The sequence below is a fragment of the Microtus oregoni genome, unplaced genomic scaffold (assembly GCF_018167655.1).
Source record: "Microtus oregoni isolate MIOR12 unplaced genomic scaffold, Mior012 000144F_ref0000341, whole genome shotgun sequence".
In the NCBI taxonomy this organism is placed as follows: domain Eukaryota; kingdom Metazoa; phylum Chordata; class Mammalia; order Rodentia; family Cricetidae; genus Microtus; species Microtus oregoni.
This window is the reverse complement of record NW_024544794.1, coordinates 337,706-359,983: the sequence shown is the minus strand read 5'-3', so window position 1 is coordinate 359,983 and position 22,278 is coordinate 337,706. Positions and strand designations below refer to the sequence as shown.

At 46.6% G+C, this 22,278-nt stretch overlaps 1 protein-coding gene across 6 annotated transcripts in view; it reads right to left on the bottom strand.

Annotated features, from left to right (window-relative positions):
- The window catches only part of LOC121444848 (SPATS2-like protein), a 156,874-nt gene extending 153,301 nt beyond the window's left edge, over positions 1-3,573 (bottom strand). For 5 of the 6 annotated variants that reach the window (XM_041646758.1, XM_041646762.1, XM_041646763.1 and 2 more), the window contains exon 1: positions 3,277-3,471. The gene's annotated coding sequence lies outside the window, so the exon portion shown is untranslated. Of the gene's footprint in view, positions 1-3,276; positions 3,472-3,493 lie in introns of those variants that run through there. The other variant, XM_041646759.1, reaches the window with a different exon arrangement.
- Between the last annotated feature and the right edge of the window lie 18,705 nt (positions 3,574-22,278).

Sequence of the window (22,278 nt, the reverse complement as noted above, 5' to 3'; positions counted from 1 at the left end):
TTAAAAGAAAAAAAAAACAAAAAAAACAAAAGGAACTTTTATCACCTAAGGTACAAGTTCAGTAGCAGCTGTAAGGAAAGGTCATCAGGTCTCTAGCCTGAGGATAGGACAACCACCATAAAACTTCTAAGCAACCAGATAAACCAGAAAGGTTCCATCCCAACTACAGCAAAAGATCTGTTATGCTAGAAGGCTAGAGGCTACCGTAGAAGTCTTTATTAGAAAATGAAAATGAACGTAGAAGCTATCCAATAATCCAGTATCATGGAAATGCTAGGTGCTATAGACACACACCTTCATAGATTGTTTTCCCTCTGCTGTGGTACTGAGGGAGTCCTAACCGTTCACCGAACAAACAAACCTCAGCAGAAAAATAGACACACACGGCCTTTTTATCTATCAGTCTTTATAACTGCAAATTAGCCATTCTGATGTATCAAGGAAATAACACCTTCATACAGCCGACTTCAAAAGAGGAGACGGGAAACAAGGTTTGCTTTTCTCCTCCAGTGTTTACCGTTTCTTTAACTGTATAATGAAAACCCCATTTTAATGAGCGATTCCACTTGAAGGACACACAGCCGCGGTAGAATCAACTGATGAGGTGAATCGCGTTCAACCATTCAGAGATCGACAAGCAATCACTGAAGTCTGACTGCATGGTGTATGCCCTTATACCCCGTGCCGTGCTATGGGAGCCACTCTCCTGTGCACACACCTTAGAAACACCGCAGATTGAATTGTCATCATCAAGGATGGTGACGGCATCACAGACATCACCAGGGATGCAGGACTGCAGAGCTGTGACCGAGCAGTACCTATCCCACACGTAAGATGGACTCTCGCGATATAGTAAGAAGGGGCGGTAGCAGCCTGAATCGCGCCCTAAGCAATCTCTACATTTCGCCTTATCGTCTACGTTTCCAGTTATCAAAACTGGAGCTAAAGCTTCTTCTGCTGACTTATGTCTTAAGATGTCGGTTGCAGCTGTGTAAAAGTCCTCAGGACTGCCTTTGCGTTTCCGAAACAACCACGAACAAACGCCCACTGGTAACAATGGCGCCATCCTCTGCAGACTAAGAAACTGACTTCTGGTTTCAAGACAGGGTTTCTCTGTGGGACAGTCCTGGCTGTCCTGGAACTCGCTCTGTAGACCAGGCTGGCCTCGAACTCAGAGATCTGCCTGCCTCTGCCTCCCTAGTGCGCCACCACCACTCAGCCTGATTTCCCTTTTCTTTTAAAGGACTAAAACCGAGAAATTTCTAAGGCTTAAGGGCCATTTCCATGTGGAGGCCACCTACTTGGCAGTGTTACTTCACAGACCGCCATGATGTGGCTTAAGTATTTGTTTCTCTGTTTACTGCTGACACGGTGAGGTACCTTCTGGGGCTAGGAGATTCCTCTTTTCACAATGGCCCTTATGTGTGAGCAACTGAAGACTTCTGTGGGGTGCTCCCCACAACAAAATGAACACAAAAGAAACCCTGCTTGTTTTGCCTGCCTAAACCAGCCCATTAACCAAACCGATTCCCGAGAAATGATTTACTATTTCAGAGATGAAAGAACAAAATTTGCCAATTAACACTCTCTCAGATATTCAGCGTTTCGCCCTTAATCTCTTAAATAATCTCTGCATTCAAGTTATTGTATTTTTATGCAAATTATCTTTTGGAGCTAGTCGTGTGTGTGTGTGTGTGTGTGTGTGTGTGTACACGCGCGCGCGCAAAGCCATACGGAATCTGACATGTTTTGTGTTCTGTTGCTCCACACAATAAGGGTTTAACCCAGCTTGAGTTTATTTCAAAACTCTAATTAGAGACTGAAGTAGTATTCGCCTTGTCCAAATAGAAAGTCATTCTTAAAGTTGATTTTTTTCTTGGTTAAAATAATAATAATAAAAAAGAAACAGCAAACACCAGATACAGATTTTTTTTTTTACAGCACTCCAGTTACTTTGATAAGATTGTCCCCCATCCACACACACAGCACATTGCTTTCTGGTTAAGTAACACAATTTCATAAGGCTCATAAAATATTTTATCCAGAAAGCAACTTTTTTTTTTAAAAAAGAGTTCTTTCAAAATAATTGGTTTTACTACTTGAGTAGTCTTTTTTTATTTCTGACTTCCTGTCCTTTCTTTTCCCTGCCATATTGCACATCTGCGTACTCTCAGGAAAACAGAGTCTGAGTAGCAACGAAACGTTCCTCTAAAGCAAAACAGAATGATGACATAAGGGCCACACGACCTTACTCTTTCTCTGCAGAGTCTAAGATTTCCGTGTTTCTTTTTTTTTTCTCCCTCCCCACCCCCTTAAAATCTGCGGGCTGGCAAGGGCGGCTGATACTTGAGTGTCTTAAATAAGCAACTGAAATAATACATATCATGGTTTACGAAAGGGAAGCAAGGCTCTGTGCTGGAAGTTCAAAGGGTCCTCACCAGCCTCAAGCTACGGAGAGACTGCAGAGCACTCAAAGCAAAACGCTGTACAGAAAGCATCTTTAATTGAAAGTGTCCGGTCTCCACAACCTTGGCACCTGCTTAAAACCAGGACTGCTGGGAGCTGAAATCTCATCAAGTTCATAAACACCAACCCCGCTGCGCACTGGAAGCCTCCACTCGCCAGGATGGGGAGGAAAGAAAAGGATGGGAGGCTTCCGTTGCATCCCGGTCCAGGTAAAGGCTGGGTCCTTAGCCCCGGTGTCAGCAATAAACGCGGACCTCCCAGCCTTGAGCGAGAAGCTTGGCTGATCTTCCAGACACGCAAAAGTCAAGTTGTTTCCGCACCTCGGAAACGACCCTCGGTCGGGTCTGCCTGCGGGCTCCCGGGTTTATCCGCCCAGCGGCGGTGCGATGACACCGCTTCGTCCCGCGGCCCCGGCGCCCGCTCCCGCCGCCTGCCCCGCGCGCCCTCGCCGCGCGCACACGGACTCTGAGGACCCGATCCCGCCGGCACCGTGGGGTGCGGGGTGCCGGGGACCTGCGGGCCCCGTTCCGGCCGGGCAGCTCGGCAGCGCGGAGCTGGAGCGCAGGGGGGCGCCCGCGCGGAGCAGCGCCGGCCGAGCCCACATTCAGCTGCCTGCCGCCCTCCCGCCCGCCCGCCCGGGAAAGGCAAGGACGGCGACCTCCGCGTCCGGTCCGCCGATCGCGGGCCACACCCAGCTTCCCGGGAGGCGGCCTCCGGGAGCCCGGACTGTGGAGTGCACGGCCGATCGACCACCTCCACCCCGGCAGCGCAGGCCCCGCCGCGTCCCGCGTCCCGGGGACCCCGGCTTACCTCGGATGCTCTGTCCCGGGCCGGGGCGCGGCGCTGGTGGCCCCTGCAGCGCGAAGGGCAAGCAGCGGAGCGAGAGCCGCGGCAGGGCCGCTCGGCGGGGCCCTCTCGCTGGATTCCTTCACTGCCTCAACTCCGCGCCGCCAGCCCCCACGCAGGGACACTCCCGCCCGCACAGCCGCCCCCTCCTGGCGGCCGCCCGCCCCTCCGTGTCACTCACCAGGAGCACACACCCCGCCAGCGCCCCTCGCTCCGGCTTCCACACACGCCGCCGCCGATCACGCCTCCCTGGGTTTTGTATCCGCTCACACGCACGTTCTGACACAGATCCCGTCCCTCCACCCGCCCTCCCTAGCTCCTTTCCCACCCTACTTTCTAGAAGAATCCCCTATACAGCTTCCGCACTTCGCTGGGTTGCCCCGCACCAACCTCCACCCCTTTCCCTCCAAACCTCCACCTCCCATGAAACTGCCCACTGTGATCCGACACTCGGGTCACTACCCGCCCGAGGAGCAAGAGAATCGGGGTTTTTTTTTTTTTCTTCCCTACCCAGGAAAATGAACTTTGCTGCCCCAGCACCCTCTGCAAAGGCGAGATGCTTCTCCCGGTAGAAGGTAGTAATGCTTTCTGGGGCTGAGCCAAGCTCAAAATGTAAACAAAGATAGCTTATTCGGAAATGCCGCCGAACATCAGGCCCCCTTAGCAGCGCTGGAGCTCAACCCGACCTCTGAAACCCGACTAAGCCCAAGGGTTCTGGCCCCTCGCCTTCGCTGCGGGTCTCACGCGGGGTTCTAAGCGTGCATGGTCACCCACCGAGCTGCCCTGAGACGCCCATGGCATCGGCCGGTAATGTTTCTGCCTGGGAGCGCAGTAGGAAGAGTTAAGGCGATCATTATTCATGATGGACGCACTTTATATCGTATACCTCTTCCAGAGGCAGCCGAGGGAAATGCAGGCTGCTCTTAGGTTTATTTTTGAAGGGTAACTTCCTAGCCGCCTTTTCTCCAGCGGCTTCATGGATCTCGGAGCTTTTTTTTTTTTTTTTTTTTTTTTTTTTACAAAGATCTGTCTAGTCAGTTACATCTCTAGAGCTCGTGTATTCCATGTGAGGAAGCCGTTATTTGAAATGAATTACACTGGCAGGTAGCATTGGGATCAACAATGCTACCTGCCAATGCTACCCCAGCTGACAATGCCCACCCTGGTTACAAGGAAGAGTTAAAGGGAAGGAACGCGTTTTGTTAACTGACTGGGAGTGTTCGTCTACCTCATAAGGCTGGATTGCTGAGTCTAAAAATTAACTCGAGTGAGTGCTTTAGTATCTGATTTCATCCTTCAGATAATCTCATCAGGCAGGTGTGGGGTTTTTTGTCCGCCTTTTTGCAAAAAAAGAAAGGGGACAAAAAGGTTAATTAACTCGCCCAAGTTTTCTGCTAGTAAGCAGAGCAAGAGTTGGTACCTAGTCTGGGCCCCGCCATGCTGCGTAGGGCAAAGCTAGCTTCTGCCCTGCATGTCAAGGACAAACACCATTCTATTGCTCATTGAATTCAGAGGAAAATTAATTGGTAACTTGGAATGTTTCAACTCGGAGTGTGGCGAACATTTCATATCTTGTGAAGTAAGTCATTTAAGTTTTGAGCGAGGGTTCCCCAAGACGAGAATTCAAAAAGGAGTAATATGTTATTGCTTCCCTAAGGAGGGGCTTGAGAAATAACATTGAACTCTGTCTTCACTGCTTCTTCTCCGGCTTCATAACCTTCCCAGGGACTCCAAATCCAACTTGCTTACTGAAGTCTGACAGAAAAACGCTTTCAAGACCAGAGGGATGAAAGGGTTCTCAGAAGCCAGACCTGGCCTTTTCATATTTGAGGGTGGCTTTCCAGTAAGTCATACCTATAATAAAAACCGCTGTGTGGGCCAAGCGCAGAGAAGTCGAAGTGATGAAAAAAACATAGCAAAGGTTACAGTTAGACCAACCCGGCATCAGCGGGGTAGAGGCCCAGCCCACGCAAGGACAAGGATGTGATAACCTTACGGAAACAATAGGATCTTTCAGGAGTTAGACTGACCCAGCAAGAGAAATCAGACTACTGAATGTTTTATAGTTTCAAATCAAACTTAGACCGTTGGTTGCTCGAGTTAATTTACCCTGGAAAAACAGACGGTATGTTTCTGAAACCAAAGGTTTAAGACGCTCACTGACGTGTAGATAGAAACTTCTTCCATGTCAAATAACTAACAAGGCTGAATTTTGATGAGTCAAACATAAAAGATTACAAAAGCATATAAAATAGATCCCCACTACCGCTACATGGAGATTTAAAATCCCAAAGAAACAGGAAGTGAAAGGGATAAGTCCGTGTTTTTGAGTCCATGTTGGAAAATTGAAAAAGTGCTTTGTTTGAAAATCATAACCAGAAGGCTATGTCAGTATGACACTCTGTTCAGGATTATTTTGTAAGATTATAATCCATGAATCTTATTTTTACTGTGTGTGTGCTTTTAACTAAATTTCAAAGAAATAAAAAACTTCTTTAGGACCAGAGCAGAAAATGTCTTCATGCGGGCAAAGTGTGTTGGTCTCTATTTCCTAACGTCCCCGTGCAGATATTTTAATTGGCGGTCACTTCCTTCTTCCACATCGCCTCCTCAGTCTCTACCTAGTGTCCACTGCAAGCATCCAGGTCAGTAAAGCTGACTGTCACAGTACTGATTTTGGCAAAATGTCATATCCCCAGCTTTTCAGTCTCCGTTGGGCCAGACTCCCGAATCTTCAGGGTGTGGGTCCGTTCAGAGCAAAGCTACACCTTCAGGAAGGCCTGCTTCAGGCAACTCTGTATCCATTTGAATCCATGTATCCATTTGAATGTCGTAGTAAGTGGTCTGGACAGGGCATTAGGCGCCTGCTAGGCTCCCGGGCACCAGACATCTTTTGTCCTGATGTCCTGAGGTGAGCGGCCACCTCAGAGAGACCCTGGACTTTGTCCGTGCAGGTGCTGTCACTGGGTAGAATCAGGTTATCTCCCCTAGGGAGGTGGCATATAACTGTTGGAAGATAGGCACTCTTCAAGACCACAGTGGGATTTCACCTCTTTGTTGGACGGGAGCACAGCCCAGCAACTTGCTTCAGCTGATGCAGATGGAAGAATTGGCGATCACCTCTAGATGAGTACACTTGTGACCATGGTGACCAAATCGTCTTTTCCCCTCAGTGCTACAAACAGTGAGGTGCACAGAGGGGACAACTCCTTCAGATGGGAGTCAATGGCTTCATTGAGCACAGCCACATCTGTGACCCTGAGTGAGGATAAAGCTTATTTTAAGCCCCTGGGGCTGGGGCTGTCTGCTTCTACATTACAGTCTAGTCCACTTTGGTTAAAAAAAAAAAATATGGAGGTGGTACAACCATCTTGGTAGTAGTGAGGATGTTCTAAAGGGAACTGCAGTGTTCTTCCCGTAGGGGATCAGATTACTGAAACAACAGTCTCTAGGAAATCAGAATTTCACTATATATATGTATGAATACACCCCCCCATATATATATATATATATATATATATATATATATATATATATATATATATATATATATATCAGAGCTTTCGTGTACTTGACTGTCTGGAATATGAACTATGAGCATGCTCATAAACTAATTCACAGTACTTACAAACACTAAAACTGCACACAGCCTCCGCCAGCCCTTTGTCCGTGTAAGCCGTCTCTTCTATGGAGCTGCCGTGCACAAAACACACTGACACTGATGTCCATTGTGGGGTTAGTATAAGAGACAGAGCATTTGGACCACACCTCAGCACCCACGTAGAGGAGAATAGCTACAGAGCCGGGCCTGTCTACGCAGTGGAATAATAAGCCTTTTAAAATGAAGGGGAGGGGTTAGAGAAAGGACTCTGTGGTTAGGAGCTCTTGTAGGAGCCCAGAGTCCAGCTCACAAATGCCTCTAACTTCAGTTCTAGAAGGTCTGATACCTCCAGCCACCTTGGACACTCAACTGCATGCACATACAAATACAGACGGGCACAGATACATCGATAACAACCTATCTTTTAAAAGGGGAGACATGTATGTGCTGGCATGGAAGACTCTGGTATGGTTTTAAGTCCCAGAGCTCAGGGCATTCAAAATAATATGAGCTCTAGGAAGAAGGGACGGTAGATGCTGAAGGGTGCTTACATTGTGGCTCCCTCCATGAGAGGCTGAAATGCAGGGGACTCTTCCACATTCATCTCTGTGCCCTCCTGGTTTTCCCCGTCAGACATCATTTGTACATCACAATATTATTTTAGACATGAAAGGACGGACGTCAAGCAACTCTGAAAGAGGAGCCCATCATGAACCTTGGCCGAGTGGGGGCTGAGAGGCAGGCATGCAGAGAAGCAAACACTGGTGAGTCATTCCCCTGACGTTCAGCTAGAGCAGATCAAACTACTACCTGGAAACCGGCTTCTGCTCAGAAGTGCTCCAGCGGAGACGAAGACTGGAGCAGAAAGAAAAAGCTGCTAAAGCCCATGAGCCCAGAAGCAAACAATACCAAAAGCAAGACGGAACAACGATGCATCTTGGACACACCCGTTTACCAATCCTCACTGCTTCTGACTTTTTTGGGCTAACCCCTCTTCTTGGAAGCGGGAGCACACACCCGTGATCAGGCTGGGCTTTGTTTTAAAAGGCACGCCACTAGACATTCCAAAAGGACCCGTCTAGGTCCACCTTGCCTTGGCTGTGTTCATAGGAAGACTGAGGGCAAGAGGTATTAAAATAATACGTGAATAGCCCGTCAACCACTCAAGACTCATGAAATCATTTTTTTGATGAGTATTTAGCTTCCATCCACAGATTGTGCCTTTGTCACAACCCTGATAAACAGGGAGACAGAGCATCTACACTGTCTGCTTACCACATAAGCATTGGTGTCTCCGTGGTCACTTAACACGAAGTGTCATTAAGTCCACGACGCTCTAAGAGTCTCTTCGGTGTTGCCTAGTCTTTATCTTATTAACAGTCCTGCTTGATGCTGTTCATGGGGGTTGGTGCCAGTGGCCCTGGAGACTCAGAGTCTACTAGAGGAGATCTCTTCTGATTCCTCAACGACTTGGCCCAAGAAGGAGCCTGAGGCGGTTGTGGGCGTGTCTCTGGTTGATTGTGGATTCTGGGAGGTGACGTGTGTTTCTAGGACCATGCTAGAGCACTAGCTTGTCATCCTGTCATCACACAGGACCTTACATGGTAGACTAAGCAATCGAAACATGCTGTCTCTTTGTGCTAGAGGAGGGAGTCCCAAATCCAGGTGCCAGCAGATGGTTCCTGTCAAGGACTGTAGAGGATCTGTTCTAGGTCTTTCTCCTTCATTGGAGATGACCAGCTTCTCCTTGTGTCCCTTCTCATTGCCTTCCCACTATCTCTATGAGTCTCCAGGTTCATATTTCCCCTTGCATAGGATGCTAGCCATATTGGGTGAGAGACCAGTCTGGTGACTTTCTTATAAAGATCTCATTCACACAGGGGCATATTCTAAAGAACTCAGAGTTAGGGCTGCAGCAGATCTTCCTCTGAAGGAGTTGGTTCCATCCAAAACAGAGAGCCCTGCAGTGAATGATTGGTTGAAATGGCATGAGAATCAGAGACTGGTTACTCAGGGCTCCTGCTCAGATCTCACCACCTCGGTAGCTTCACTGCCCCTCCCCTACGGTCCGGTTGATTCCTGTACCCTGCTCTCCTAGGTAACTGTACACACTATGAGGTGAGTGTGTTTTTTCAAGCATTTGTTCTCAGTGCCTGGCACCATGCACAACCCAGACCATGTGAGTGAATGAATGAATGATTGATTAACATTGCTACATCTTCATCTACGAATCTACACCGCCATTTGTCTCCCTACTTATTCAATGCAGTCTGAAGGAATCTAAGCTCAGACTTATAAAAGAAAGCACCACCCAAAACTGAAAAATTTAAGACCCCATTTTTTAAAATGCATTGTGATGTAGAAAGCAGCTTCGAGATAAGAAAAGGCGGGATAAGGAAATCTAAACCAAGGGGAAAGAATCCTGTACCGTTTCTTCCTTAAAGGAAGCACGTTCAGCCGAAGGATGCTGCACCCTGCTTCCACCAATAATGAGCATTAGGTTTAAAGTCTAATTGAAAAGTTACTGGGGGAGGAAAGGTAAGTGCTTCTACAGAAATTATTCTTTGGTTAATAGAAAGATTTGTGGGTAAGGTTTACTGGGTTTTTTAAACCTCGGGAGATAAGTCGGAGGGCATCTTCCTCTGCGTCTTCCTTGATACCTGGAGGCACTGATAAGCTTTGCCATCCCTGCTAAGACAGAACAAGAAGAGTTTATGCCCCAGCACGAGAGGGTTCAGTTGACCATGAAGGAAGACCTCCCCGCAGAATACTAAATATTAGGATGGCAGGGATTCAAATGCCAGCTGTGAATTTACGTCTTTCTGTCATTTAAATGAAACCTGAGCCAACCTTTTCTCTCGCCACTCATAAGAACGTGGAAGAGTGATGCCATTCGCTGAAGATCAGTGTCCTTCCTGACAAAATGGCCTGCTGTCGCTGGCTGCCTGAGATCCTTCCTTGCTGGAGAATGAGCGTGAAGCGCTTGGTGCAATGTGAAGCATCTGGCACGGTGTGAGTGCTGGAGAAACCCTACACAGTGAGTGTGGTGAGGGATTGGCTGCAGAAACAGATTAGGGGATGAAGGGCTTGCCATGTGAGCGTGGGGACCCGAGTTCGGATCTCTAGCGCTCATATGAAATCTGGGCACGGTGATACGCATCCACAGTCCCAACACTACACAACGGAGGGCAGAGACAAGAGGATCCAGTAGCTCATCGGCCAGCCTGTGTGCTCCAGGTTCAGGCAAAGACCATGCCTAAAAAAACAAAAACCAACCAACCAAACAAAAAACAACCCAAAAAACTACCACCACCACCACCACCACAACAACAATAACAACAAAAACATTGTGGATAGCTCTGAGGCATGACACTTAAGGCTGTTCTCTGCGTGTGAACCTACACACACTCACATACACATGCATGCCCATACACACAGATGCATGCGTTCACACACACATGCACGCACACACATACGCACACACACATTCACATCCATGCATGTACACACATACACTAACACACACGCGCACACACATATGCATGCACACATGTTCACACACATGCACATGCACGCAACATACATGCATGCACACACATGCATGCATACACATACAGAGAGAGAAAGAGAGAGAGGAACATGAATGGATGTCTGCCAGTCTGAAGACTTTTTTTACCATGCATAAGCCCCCATCCTAAAACTGAAGGGTGTAGCATCTCACTGGGGTCCCCCAGGCATCGTGTGAAGAAGGTGTTTTATTTCCATCCTTACAGATGAAAAACAGTAAGGACCGGAGGGCTTAAGCAACTTGCCCCAAGTCACGAGCTAGTGTCTGCAAAGCTCTAATGTGAGCCCAACAGCCTCTGTGGCCCATGCTGCCCGTCCACCCTTGACACACCACCCCTCTCGATGCCCGCTCAAAGCGGTACTCACTTAAAAAATATTATCACTCCCTTTAAAAAAGTCTGTTTTTTTTAAACATTATCATTGCCCATCCTTTTTAAAACTGTGATTCCTTCCGTGTTTGAATCATTTTATATATTAGATGCTTCAATGATAAGCAATAAATTTAGTTGTTATTGTTATTAATCAGAGACACGGGTCACCCAGCTCCAGATCAATATGAGGTAACAGCCTGATCTGACTTGCTGTAACTCCTGCCGAGGGCACAACCACTCGGTGTTGTGGTTGGCTTGTGCAGTTTTATCGTTGCGGGGCTTGCTCCAGCCTCTCTGAAATACCTGTAAGAGTTAATTGGCCCTTTCCCTCTAGATAGTAACATTTCAGAAGTTAATAGGTTACAATGAGTCATCTCTGGTACTGATTGGTGGATTCACCCTACTGCGGCATCACTGTTACGGAGGCAGGTTTTCCCCTACAAATTTTACGCGTTCCAAAGACAGACAGACGGACATCATTAGCAGCTGTCGGCAATTCTGGGAAGGTCCTTTTAGGACCCAGAATGTATTTTCAAAATACATACTCCATTGTCAAACGTTACAAGGGGATGCTTGAATACAGAAGCCAACATTCTAAGTCAAGGGGCGGAGTGGAGGATGGACGGGTGATTGAGGCAAAATGGACTGAGAAGCTGAACTCTGGGGCAAGGAATGGCCTCTGTGTGTGCCAATTCGAGGGCAATCAGTAAGAGATGGTGTGCTGGTGAGCTACCGTTCAGGGAAACAGAAAGCCCTGATTAGGAAAGCTTGTCCGTCGATTTTCATGTTGTCAATAACCCTCCCGCAGCCAATTTTAAACGCCAACAGCTCGGCAAATTGTATTTTTGCATTAATTTTTATTTTTAACCGGTCTCCCCTCATCGCCACCCCTCTCCCTCGCCAGCGTCTCCTGCTCCAGCAGTAACTCTGGGAACTGTTTATCAATAGTCTCAGAATCCGCTCAGGCATGGCTGTAATGAGAAGGGGAGCGTGACCGGCCAGCTAGGGGGAAGTCGAGGAAAGATAATTTCCAAGATTAAATCGAAGCAGAAGACTTGTGGCTGAAAATGACAGGGCTCCAAGGAGGCCATGAAGACGAGATGTTTCTGGACACAGCCCTGTCACGGACAAACAGGAGATAAAGTCTCGGACATGGGGACGGATCCTGGAACCGCCGATTGATTAGACAAAGGATGAGAAGGGACGGAGCTGTAACGGCCTGCCGCGTCAGGTAAGCAGAGTAGAGGCTAGCCTGCCCCAGATCAGCTGTACTTCTGCGGGTGATGCCTGTCACTTCCTTTTTCTTCCATTTGCTTCTCCTGCAATGTGCTCCCCCAGGAGATTACACATGGCTTTGACAGCCCTGGAAAGTTCTGCTTACCGGGACATCATAGGCAAGTAGTTCTAACCTGATGCTCAAGGCCTGGGAAGGCCAATAAGGAGTAAGCAAACAGTTTAAACACACAGGGATAGCGTAACAGCATATTCTAGAAGTAGACAGCTTGGGGAGACCTAGGAGGGCCATGAACAGGAAGACAGAGGAGCAGAAATCCACTAGCAGACATAAGGGCCAAGGGATAAAGCGGACCCTAGGACAGGAAAGAGGGGGGTGAGGAGCAATGATGTTAGTGCATGCTGGCTTCCCACCATGGACCACTCTGTCTCCTTCCTGAGAACCCTACTTCCATTTTGCCAGTGTAGCGAGGTTTGTCATTCAGCAAATTTATAGCCAACAAAATAATGGAGAAACTTAACAAGGAAGGCTTTCTGGAAAGTTCCCCAGAGAAAATGATAAGAAGATGGTTTATCATATTTAATCTCTCCATGTTCTTACTCCGCAGCCTTTGTCTTAGAAGATGACACTGATGGTTGGGGTTTGAACAGACAGTTTGGACCGTGAGGCAAATTTGAAAAGAGAAAGCAGTTGGAGATCGGTCCCTGTTGTAGTGTTCTATTGCTGTGAAGAGACATCATGACCATGGCAATTTTTGTGAAGGAAAACATTTAATTGGGACTTGTTTATCATTTCAGAGGTTTTAATCCATTGTTGATAAAGGCAGGGAGCATGGTGTCACACAGTAGACACAAGACTGGAGAAGCATCTGAGAGTTCCACATCTGATTCCATAAACACCAGGAAGAGAGAGACCCTGGAACTGACTAGGTCTTCTGAAACTTTGAAGCCCACCCTAGTGATACAGGTCCTCCATAAAGCCTCACCTCCTGATCCCTTCAAATAATGCCACTCCCTGGTGACCAAGCCACAGAAGAAGGAAGATGTGACTGTCTCACCAAAAAAGGTACCAAGTCACGTGGCTAACATAGACAAGAATAATGGGCTAATGTAAGTTATAAGAGTTAATAAGAAGCCTTAGCTAATGGGCCAATCAGTTTATAACTAATGTAGACCTCTGTGTGGTTTCTTTGGGACTTAACAATTGCAGGAACGGGGAAGGCCGGAAAACCTCAGACAACAACATACTTCTGAACCCAACTACCCAACGCTCCAACAACTCTCAAAGCCTTGGGAGTGTTGGACTACCTTATCAAGCCGTGAAAAACCACCTTCAATCCTTGAGTGCACCCAGCAAATATTATCAAGGAACAAGCCATTTATTTGAAAAATATGATTAAACTTCTTTCATTTAACATTTTTGAGATGCAATATTGGCATACAAGAGACTACACATTTGAAGCTGCACAGCCTAGTGAGGTTGTGGTACCTATGTATTTTCTATCTCCACTGTCAGGGTCGAGAACTTGGTCACGATTCCCATCCATCCCATCCCCTCTTCGTGTTCCTTCCTGGCGCTTCCCTTTCTCCTCACCCCATTGCTAGCTAGTCACTGATCCAACTTTTCACAAATTATCTTCCATCTTGTATTGCTTTTATCTAAATGAGCTTATATTTGTTTTGTACTTGGCTTCTTTTATGCCTCGAAATGATTCTCATATTTCCCTGAATTGCGTTCTACATCAGCCACCCATTCCTTTCTCTTGTCCAGTGTTGTTCCGTGGTACTGCCTTGCTGCTGCCGGTTCATTCGTTCATCTTCCAGGGGAGACTTGCATGAACTTCAGTTTTTAGCTCTTACAAAGTGAGTGGCTAGAAACATCTACAGAAAAGTCCCTATGTAGACTTACGCGCTCATGTCTCTTAGGTCAACAAATAACAGTGCAATTGATGGGTTGGACAGTCATTGTGTCATAAGAGATGACCAATGTTTCCCCAAAGTTTTCCCTATCTATGGCTATGAGCTTCCTCTTGTTCACCCCTTCACCAACACTTGGTACAATCAATTGTTTTCATGTTAGCTCCTCGAATAGATACAGTGTCTTATCTAAGTTTTGGGGGTCTTTGAAAAGATTTGTTTTCTTTCTTTGTGAGTGTGTGGTGTGTGTGTGTGTGTGTGTGTGTGTGTGTGTGTATAAGAGAGAGTAGGCACATACGTGTATACAGGCACACATGCTTGTGTGTGTCTGGAAGCCAGAAGGGAGCACTGCATCCCTTAGAGTTAGAAGTTAGAGTTAGAGTTAGAAGACCCAGCTTGTTATGTGGGTGCTGGGGTCTGACCTCTGGTCTTCATGGTTATGTTGCAAGCGCTCTTATCTGCTGAGCCATATCACAAACCCCTTGCTGAGGTTTTGATTTCATTTTCCTGATGACAGATGCCGAACACTTTTTTCTGCACTCCTCTGCCACCTATAATCGTTTCTCTCCCTGGTTTAAAGTGTGTTTGTTTTCTAGTTCTGAATGTTGACAGCTCTCTGTACACATTGGATGCAGAACATAAAAACCTAACTTTCCTTTATCGTATGCAAGGTTTGGAAATGTTTTCCCCAGTCTGCAGCTTGTCTGCTCATCCCATTGTCTATGTCTCTTGATGAGCGGAAGTTGTGAGTTTTGTTGAAGTTCCGTTTGTTCTTCCATGGTTTGGGCTCCAGGGCTGGAACCTAAGAGCCCTGCCTAACAGAAGATCACCAGTCTTCACTCTCATGCTTCTTTCCAGATATCTTATAGCTTTGGTATTTGTATCATGCTCTTTCTTTGATTCATTTTTTTCAATTCATCCTTAGTTCATGTGGATGGTCTAAGTTGAAGGTTACTGTTTTACATATGGAAATTTAATTTGCTGAAACATGTTGGTTGGTGCAAATTATGAGAAACACCTCTTCTTATGAATCAGCAGAAGCCTTCACTTCAAAATTTTGCATTTAAGATTAATATGCCCATAACCCAGTCTAATAACTTGCCTATTTTTGAAGAATATATCTTCTATTTATCCTATTTTTCAAGTTTCTCATTAGTTTTCTTGTTTTTATAGTAGAGGAAAAATGAACATTGTTTTGTCTCTTGAGCCATTGGGTGATTGGCTTATCAGATTTTGAAATTCTGTAAGCTTGCTTTGATCTGCCATCCCTCCTGGGCCTTGCCAGGTGGGAAAGGAGTAACGAGAAGCAGGGTGGGTGTGGATGAGGGCTTATGTGTTTAGACACCTCATCAAGCTCTGTCTCTGTATTGGCGTTTTCAGGAACTTTCAGAGACGCAGTGTACAGCGCCTTTTCTGCGTAGATTCTCACCCCACCTAGGTCAGAATAGCATTCTCAGCACAGCAACACTAGAAACAGGAAGAGGATGATGGACCGAAGATATTGCTTCAATTTAAAGACAGCAGTACTATGGGAAACCTGTCTCTCTTCTTTTGCAGGGCACATCGCAGCGTAGCAGAAAACGTCTCCAATATCTGGAGTGACTTGTAAAGTCGTCAGGCCGCCGTGAGGCTAGAGATGGCAAGGGAATCAATGCAGAGACATCTTATTTGTCTTCATGGTTTTTTACTAATTTATTCAGCGACGGGGTCTAAACGACCCTCCTGCCCTAGCCTCCCAGGGACCCAGAACTAGAGGAGTGTTCTGCCCACTGTGCCAGCCTGAAGCCTCCGCCTTTCGGTTGCTTCCTCTCTGTCTTAAATCTCAGCTTCTCTAAAAATGGTGATCGTTACTGTATGTATTTTGTTAACAGGGTCATCAGTGGAAGATGGAGGTTTAACCAAAGAACTCTCTAGCCCTGGAGTGTCAGACCTGAATAAACCAGGGCTTGGAGAGTTGTGATGGAAGAGATACGGATACCTGCATACTTCCGAGCATCCATCCATGCACTGCACGGATACGGATACCTGCATACTTCCGAGCATCCATCCATGCACTGCACGGATACGGATACCTGCATACTTCCGAGCATCCATCCATGCACTGCACGGATACGGATACCTGCATACTTCAGAGCATCCATCCATGCACTGCACGGATACGGATACCTGCATACTTCAGAGCATCTGCTTGCTACTATGCCATTCTCCACTGTCTTCAATATCTTCGGGAACTTACGCAGTTCAATAAAAGCTCACCTAGCATCTGCCTTCAGGTACAGAACACTAACCCATTTGCTCCCTCAATGTTCCTGGCCCCCGAGACCAAAGGTAGAGAAAGCAGTCGACACTGAGGCAGGTCCTTGGTTGCTTGTTAACCGGCTGAGTCAAACTTGAGCTAACCACTTCAAGATCATCTCCAGTGTGAGGGGCTGGGCTGACTCCTCCTTTCATCCTTCTGACTTAGCGGAAGTATGTGGTGACGCACTCAAGGTCGCAAAGCGCACGTCCTGTTCCAGCGTCCCCGGATCTATTAGGCTCTATCAGGACACTTCCGCAAGATTAAAAGAAAACAAAAGGAAGGAAAGAATGAAAGAAAGAGATGGATAAACAGCCGATGTTTTATCACCTAACTTGCGTGTTAGAGCTGTGTTGTCAATTCAACCCTTCCTATTGCGAGGGCGATCCATTACCCGGCTGCCGCCCACTCATCCTCTCGCATTCAAAGTGTGGTTCAGCCAGTTCGCTTCAATTCCAAGCAAGCATTTGTTCCTCACGATCTCTCTCAAGCATCAACGACATATCAATCCCTGCCTGGCCCGCCCTCCCTCCCTACAGGAGAAAATCAATTGTTGAAAAACACGGTGTTTTTAGCAGCTGGCCTTAGCCACTCAGGAGCCTTCTGGTGAATAGGGGAGGGGTGCGTGCAGAGACGGGGTGGGTTCTGGTTTCTGGAATCCTTAGGCTCATAACGGCTGGTATGATGAGGGAGCTGAAGGGGCCAGGAGGCTAATAAGCATTGGCGAGAACCTGACCATGCATTTATAGGGTAGAATGGCCCTGTCGGAAGTTCCTGTGCATTCACGCAGTAAAAAATAACAAAAGATAGCACGCCTTTCATCCCAGCACTCAGGAGGCAGAAGCAGGCGGATCTCTGTGAGTTCGAGGCCAGCCTGGTCTACAGAGCTAGTTCCAGGACAGGCACCAAAGCCACAGAGAAACCCTGTCTCAAAAAAACAAAACAAACAAACAAAATAATAAAAGATAATTTTTGACAAACACATCATGGGACTATAAATGCCACGTGATGGACACAGGGCCCCACAGGGGCTCATCCAGCTACTACAACTGAATCTTGCCTCTGGCTTCACGTTGAATTCAATCAAGAAGGCTACCTACCTAGTGAGAAATGAGGAGATGTTAGTCTGTTTGCTGTCCTGGCTCCCTTCCTACAGGGTGGCCTTAGGTTGGCTGTGTCCCCTAACTAAAGGCCATTGTTCTGCATTCTGTTGACCACAGAACCTCTGGATTTTCTCCTTCTGAGTTCTGATTCTTCTTACCCTCTGCAGTTACAAGCTTTGGTCTTAATCTCTTTTATTGCCTCTGTGGACTTACCCACACCCTTAGAAATAGACTTATTCTTGTATTCATTATTGTCTCCAAATTGAATATTGCTTTTTATGTCTGATTTAAGACAAAAATGCTGTCTATCCGTAGCCATGAAGCTATTCTTCTAGGTCCCTATTTTAAAATCACGATTTCAGCCCATATTCTTAAGCCTGCCTTGGGCAGATTAATTGTCATCTACCGTATGAGCAAAGGTACAAAGGTCTCCTTGATTTGGATGACGACGTATTATTCAAATGTCCTCTCTTGAAAAGACTCTTTTCGCTTTTGAATTGCTTTTATGCTTGTAGCGATTGAATTTGTTCTTTGTTAATTTCGTACCGTGTATCTAACACACACCGAGTGCAGTCATCACTCTGTCTCTTAACCTCCTCCCACTTCCGCCAACCTGCTCTCTTCCCTTCAAACCTCCTTGCTACATTACTGTGTGTTGTGTGAACCTCTGAGTTTAACCAGGGCTGTCTATGTGACCCTAGGTTTGGAGCTGTGCACTGGAGCCTGTGGGCTCAGCCGTGGGCGTATAGCTGATGACAATAATATACCCCCGCCCACCCAAGACTCCATCAACAGCCAACAACCCACACCTCACTCCTGACTGAAGGGTAAGGCCACAGGAGCTCCCCTCTCATCCAGAACTGCTCATGTGGCCAGTCTCACGCAGGCTGAGTGCAAGTAACCATGGCTACTGTGAATTCATGGCTGCAGTGGTCACACTAGAGGATGACAGTTTGCAGTCTTTCTCCCTGAGTTGTGGTTCTAATGTCTTGTTTCTAAATGTCCTAATGTCTTGCTTAGGGCCGGCCTCTCAACTGCCACTTCTTTTTCACGTCTTTATTGATACAGTTGGATGTAGCTATAGCGTTTCAACGTTGGTATGTTTCTCTGTTTGTTTCTTTCTAAATATATCCCAAAATTTCATTTGGTCTATCTATTGATTAAACATTTTTTAAAAAATTGCTCTAGGAAGCTTATTATCTATCCTTTCCCTTTGGGGATTATTATTGACCAGTTATGTATATGCAGAAACGCTGAGGTCAAATTTCACTTAGCCCCTTTCCTCTATCCAAAGCTTGCCAAGCTCCCTGAAGCCCTGCGTAAGTCTAACCCACGTTTCTTAAGGCTGAAGAAAGCGTGAGTTTAAAGTTACTTCCTCTCTACCATCTCCAGCGTTTTCATTCTTTTTCCAGGGTCACAGTTTTAATCCAGCATCCAGTCCCCTTCAGAATGAAGAATATTCTTTGTATTTCTTGCAGTGTATGACTTCTGATAACGAATCCCTTTAACTAGGCTTGCTTACTTCCAATCTGATTTCCAATGTCTTTATTTCCTCTTCAGGCTTGAAGGATATTTTCTCTCGATGTAACATGCAGGTGCAGATACTTTGCACTTTAAGGATGTCTCTGTAATGTCTTCTGGTTGACCTCGAGCTCCTGACCCTGCTGCTTTCATCTCCCGAGTGCTAGGATTGTGCCACCATGCTTGGCTGGTAAGATGCTGGAGATGGAACCCCATCCTTCCTGCCTTATAGGAAGGCGCTCAACCTGCTGAGCTACATCCAGGCCTTCCCGCTCTCCCCACTCCTTTTCCGGGACCCCAAGTATTCATGTCAGAAGTTTTGATAACATTGTCTTGCTGCTCCCCTCTTTTCTGTACTTCTTTTCTCTCTTCCTCTTCATTTCAGAAGTCTGTTCTTTAGGCTGGATAACGTCTATTGGTCTGTCTTCAGATTCTTTTATTTTCCTTGTCATTTCCTTTATTTTTTTTAATTTCAAACACTTTCTTTTCAGTTCTAGAGACCCCATTAGATTCTTCTATGCGTTCCTTCTACCAACTGCCTGTCTTTTCATCCATCTTGAACATATTTTTCTCCATTCCATTCACCAGATTTTAATAGCTGTTTTAAAATTCACACCTGCTAATTCTGATATCTGAATCGTTTTTAAGGTTGGTCTATACATTGCTTTTTCTTTTTATAATTGGTAACCATGTTCTAACTTTAATATGTAGGGTATTTTGATTTGTATCATAGATACCAGTTTATTATATGATCAAGACTGAGTGTCATTCCCCTACAGACTGTTGATTTGTCTCTGTTTGGTTTTGACCGGTTACTTAACTTGCTTAGACTCAAACTTCAAACTGTTTTTATTTAAATTCAGATTTTGGCTCAGTTCCCCAGCTTTCCACTTCAGGGTGCAGGTGGATACCGTCAGGTGTCAGAGTTCTAGCTCTCCACGAGCTTTGTGGGGTCAGCCTCTCGTCTTCTGGCATCTGGATTTCCCATGCCGTGCCTTCTAGTCCGTTGGGGAAGAACAACAGTGGGCTTTCTGTGGTCCGTGCAGCAGCTGCTGGGCACGGTGCCAACTGCAGCAAGAGGAGTAACGCCATTTAAAGGTGAGACTCTCCCCCGTGCCATCTCGACGTCTCAGATTCGTTCTCTTTTCTTCTCTGTGCATGCCTTCGCGTTGTTGAGTTATTATCTTTCTCCTAGAGTTGATAGCTCTTATCGGTGGTCTGACAGGCACTTGTTCATCCATCTCTGGGAGCAGAAGTGAGGGAGACACAAATTCTCAGTGTATTCTTTCACGGGACCTGGATTCCTGCTACAATAACACCATGAGATGCACCTACCTAGAAATGTAGTTCCTGGATCTATTGTTTGAAAATTTTTCTCTTAGCCTGCCTGAGTTTTCTGCCAGTGTCTACTGGGTCATCTTGTCTGTGTACTTCCCAGGTCTGGCTTTGTGGGCATGCTATTTGGCTTTCTGATGAAGCTACTCAGTACCTTTTATTTGTGAATTATCTCGAGGAGCGTGACTTCAGTTTGTTTCCCAAGATCCTGGGTCTCTTTAACGTCTTTCGGTCCATTTTTCTGTGTTATATTCTCATTCCTATAATCAGTTAGACTCAGTGCCTCATCTCTTACTGGGTAGATTAAGTGTGATTTCCAATATCTCCTAATCATTCTAGCTTGACTTCAAAGATTACATTTCTCCCAACAAAATGTCTCTCTTCCCCCAGCTTAATTGTCCTGTGTCGTCTTTCCCTGGCGTCCCTGCTGCTCCTGTTCTGCAAGTCAAAACATATTTTAATATAATTTTTTTATTTTCTTAAGAGAAATACATGCATAGAAAATAATCAACAGTCTTACAAAGTCTTAATGAATGGCTATTGTTCTCTGCCCATGGTTTCTCCAGCTCTATTCCGAATCCCTTCCTTGGAGGGAGTCCCTTTGTTTCAAAGCTTCCGTCATCGTCTTCCATGTTGCTCAATCACAGGCAAAGACTCTTACAGGTTATTGATTATTAGTACCTATTGATTATTTTACTACTGTCACCATTTGGGTATCCTGAGACCAGAACTCGAGTCAAAGAAATGAGCAAACTAGCCGGGCGGTGGTGGCGCACGCCTTTAATCCCAGCACTCGGGAGGCAGAGGCAGGCGGATCTCTGTGAGTTCGAGGCCAGCCTGGTCTACAAGAGCTAGTGCCAGGACAGGCTCCAAAGCTACAGAGAAACCCTGTCTCGAAAAACTAAAAAAAAAAAAAAAAAAGAAATGAGCAAACTAGCTAATTTAGGAGGGGAACCTTAGGTGTCCAGGTAGGGCAGTGGGGAGCTTATTTAGGAGGGGAACCTTAGGTGTCTAGGTAGGGCAGTGGGGAGCTTATTTAGGAGGGGACCCTTAGGTGTTCAGATAGGGCAGTTGGGAGCTTATTTAGGAGGGGACCCTTAGGCAACCAGGTAGGACAGTGGGGAGCTTATTTAGGAGGGGACCCTTAGGTGTCTAGGTAGGACATTGGGGAGCTTATTTAGGAGGGGAACCTTAGGTGTCTAGGTAGGGCAGTGGGGAGCTTATTTAGGAGGGGAACCTTAGGTGTCTAGGTAGGGCAGTGGGGAGCTTATTTAGGAGGGGACCCTTAGGTGTCTAGGTAGGGCAGTGGGGAGCTTATTTAGGAGGGGACCCTTAGGTGTTCAGATAGGGCAGTGGGGAGCTTATTTAGGAGGGGACCCTTAGGCAACCAGGTAGGGCAGTGGGGAGCTTATTTAGGAGGGGACCCTTAGGCAACCAGGTAGGACAGTGGGACATGAGACAGGACAGGAAGAAGACTTAATCAAGGACACAGCTTCAAGCATCGCCACTGTGGACAGTTGGGGCACAGTGTACAGACAACCTCTGGGAGACAGCGTAGAACCCACCTAGCGACTATCCCTAAAGGGCCAGGGGGAGTTATTCTTCAACTCGTATCACCTGCTGGTTACAAGGCCCCTCTCAGAACTTCCTGCTTAGTACTCTCAGCTGCTGGTGAGTTATGCAGATTCCACCAACTTGAGCAACCTAGCACGCGGAGTTCCAGGTGCTTCTGCTAAAAGATCGCTGAGTAAGCATATGCCAAGGTGGTGTTGGGGGGGACTCCCCCACCCACAGTATGCCATGCATTCAGTTTATAGGGCAATACAGTGGGAGAAGGGACAGGAACAGCAGAGAAAAATGGCATGGGGGTCACGGCTTAGCTTTCTTCCCGTGTGATTGTCTCAGGCTGTGCTGCAGCCTGGAGATCCAGGTCCACTCCCGGAGACCTCACCTCATGATTAGTTCTTGCTGTCTCTGGTATTCTCTTACTACCCTGGGTTGTCAATCAGCTCTGTCCTGGCG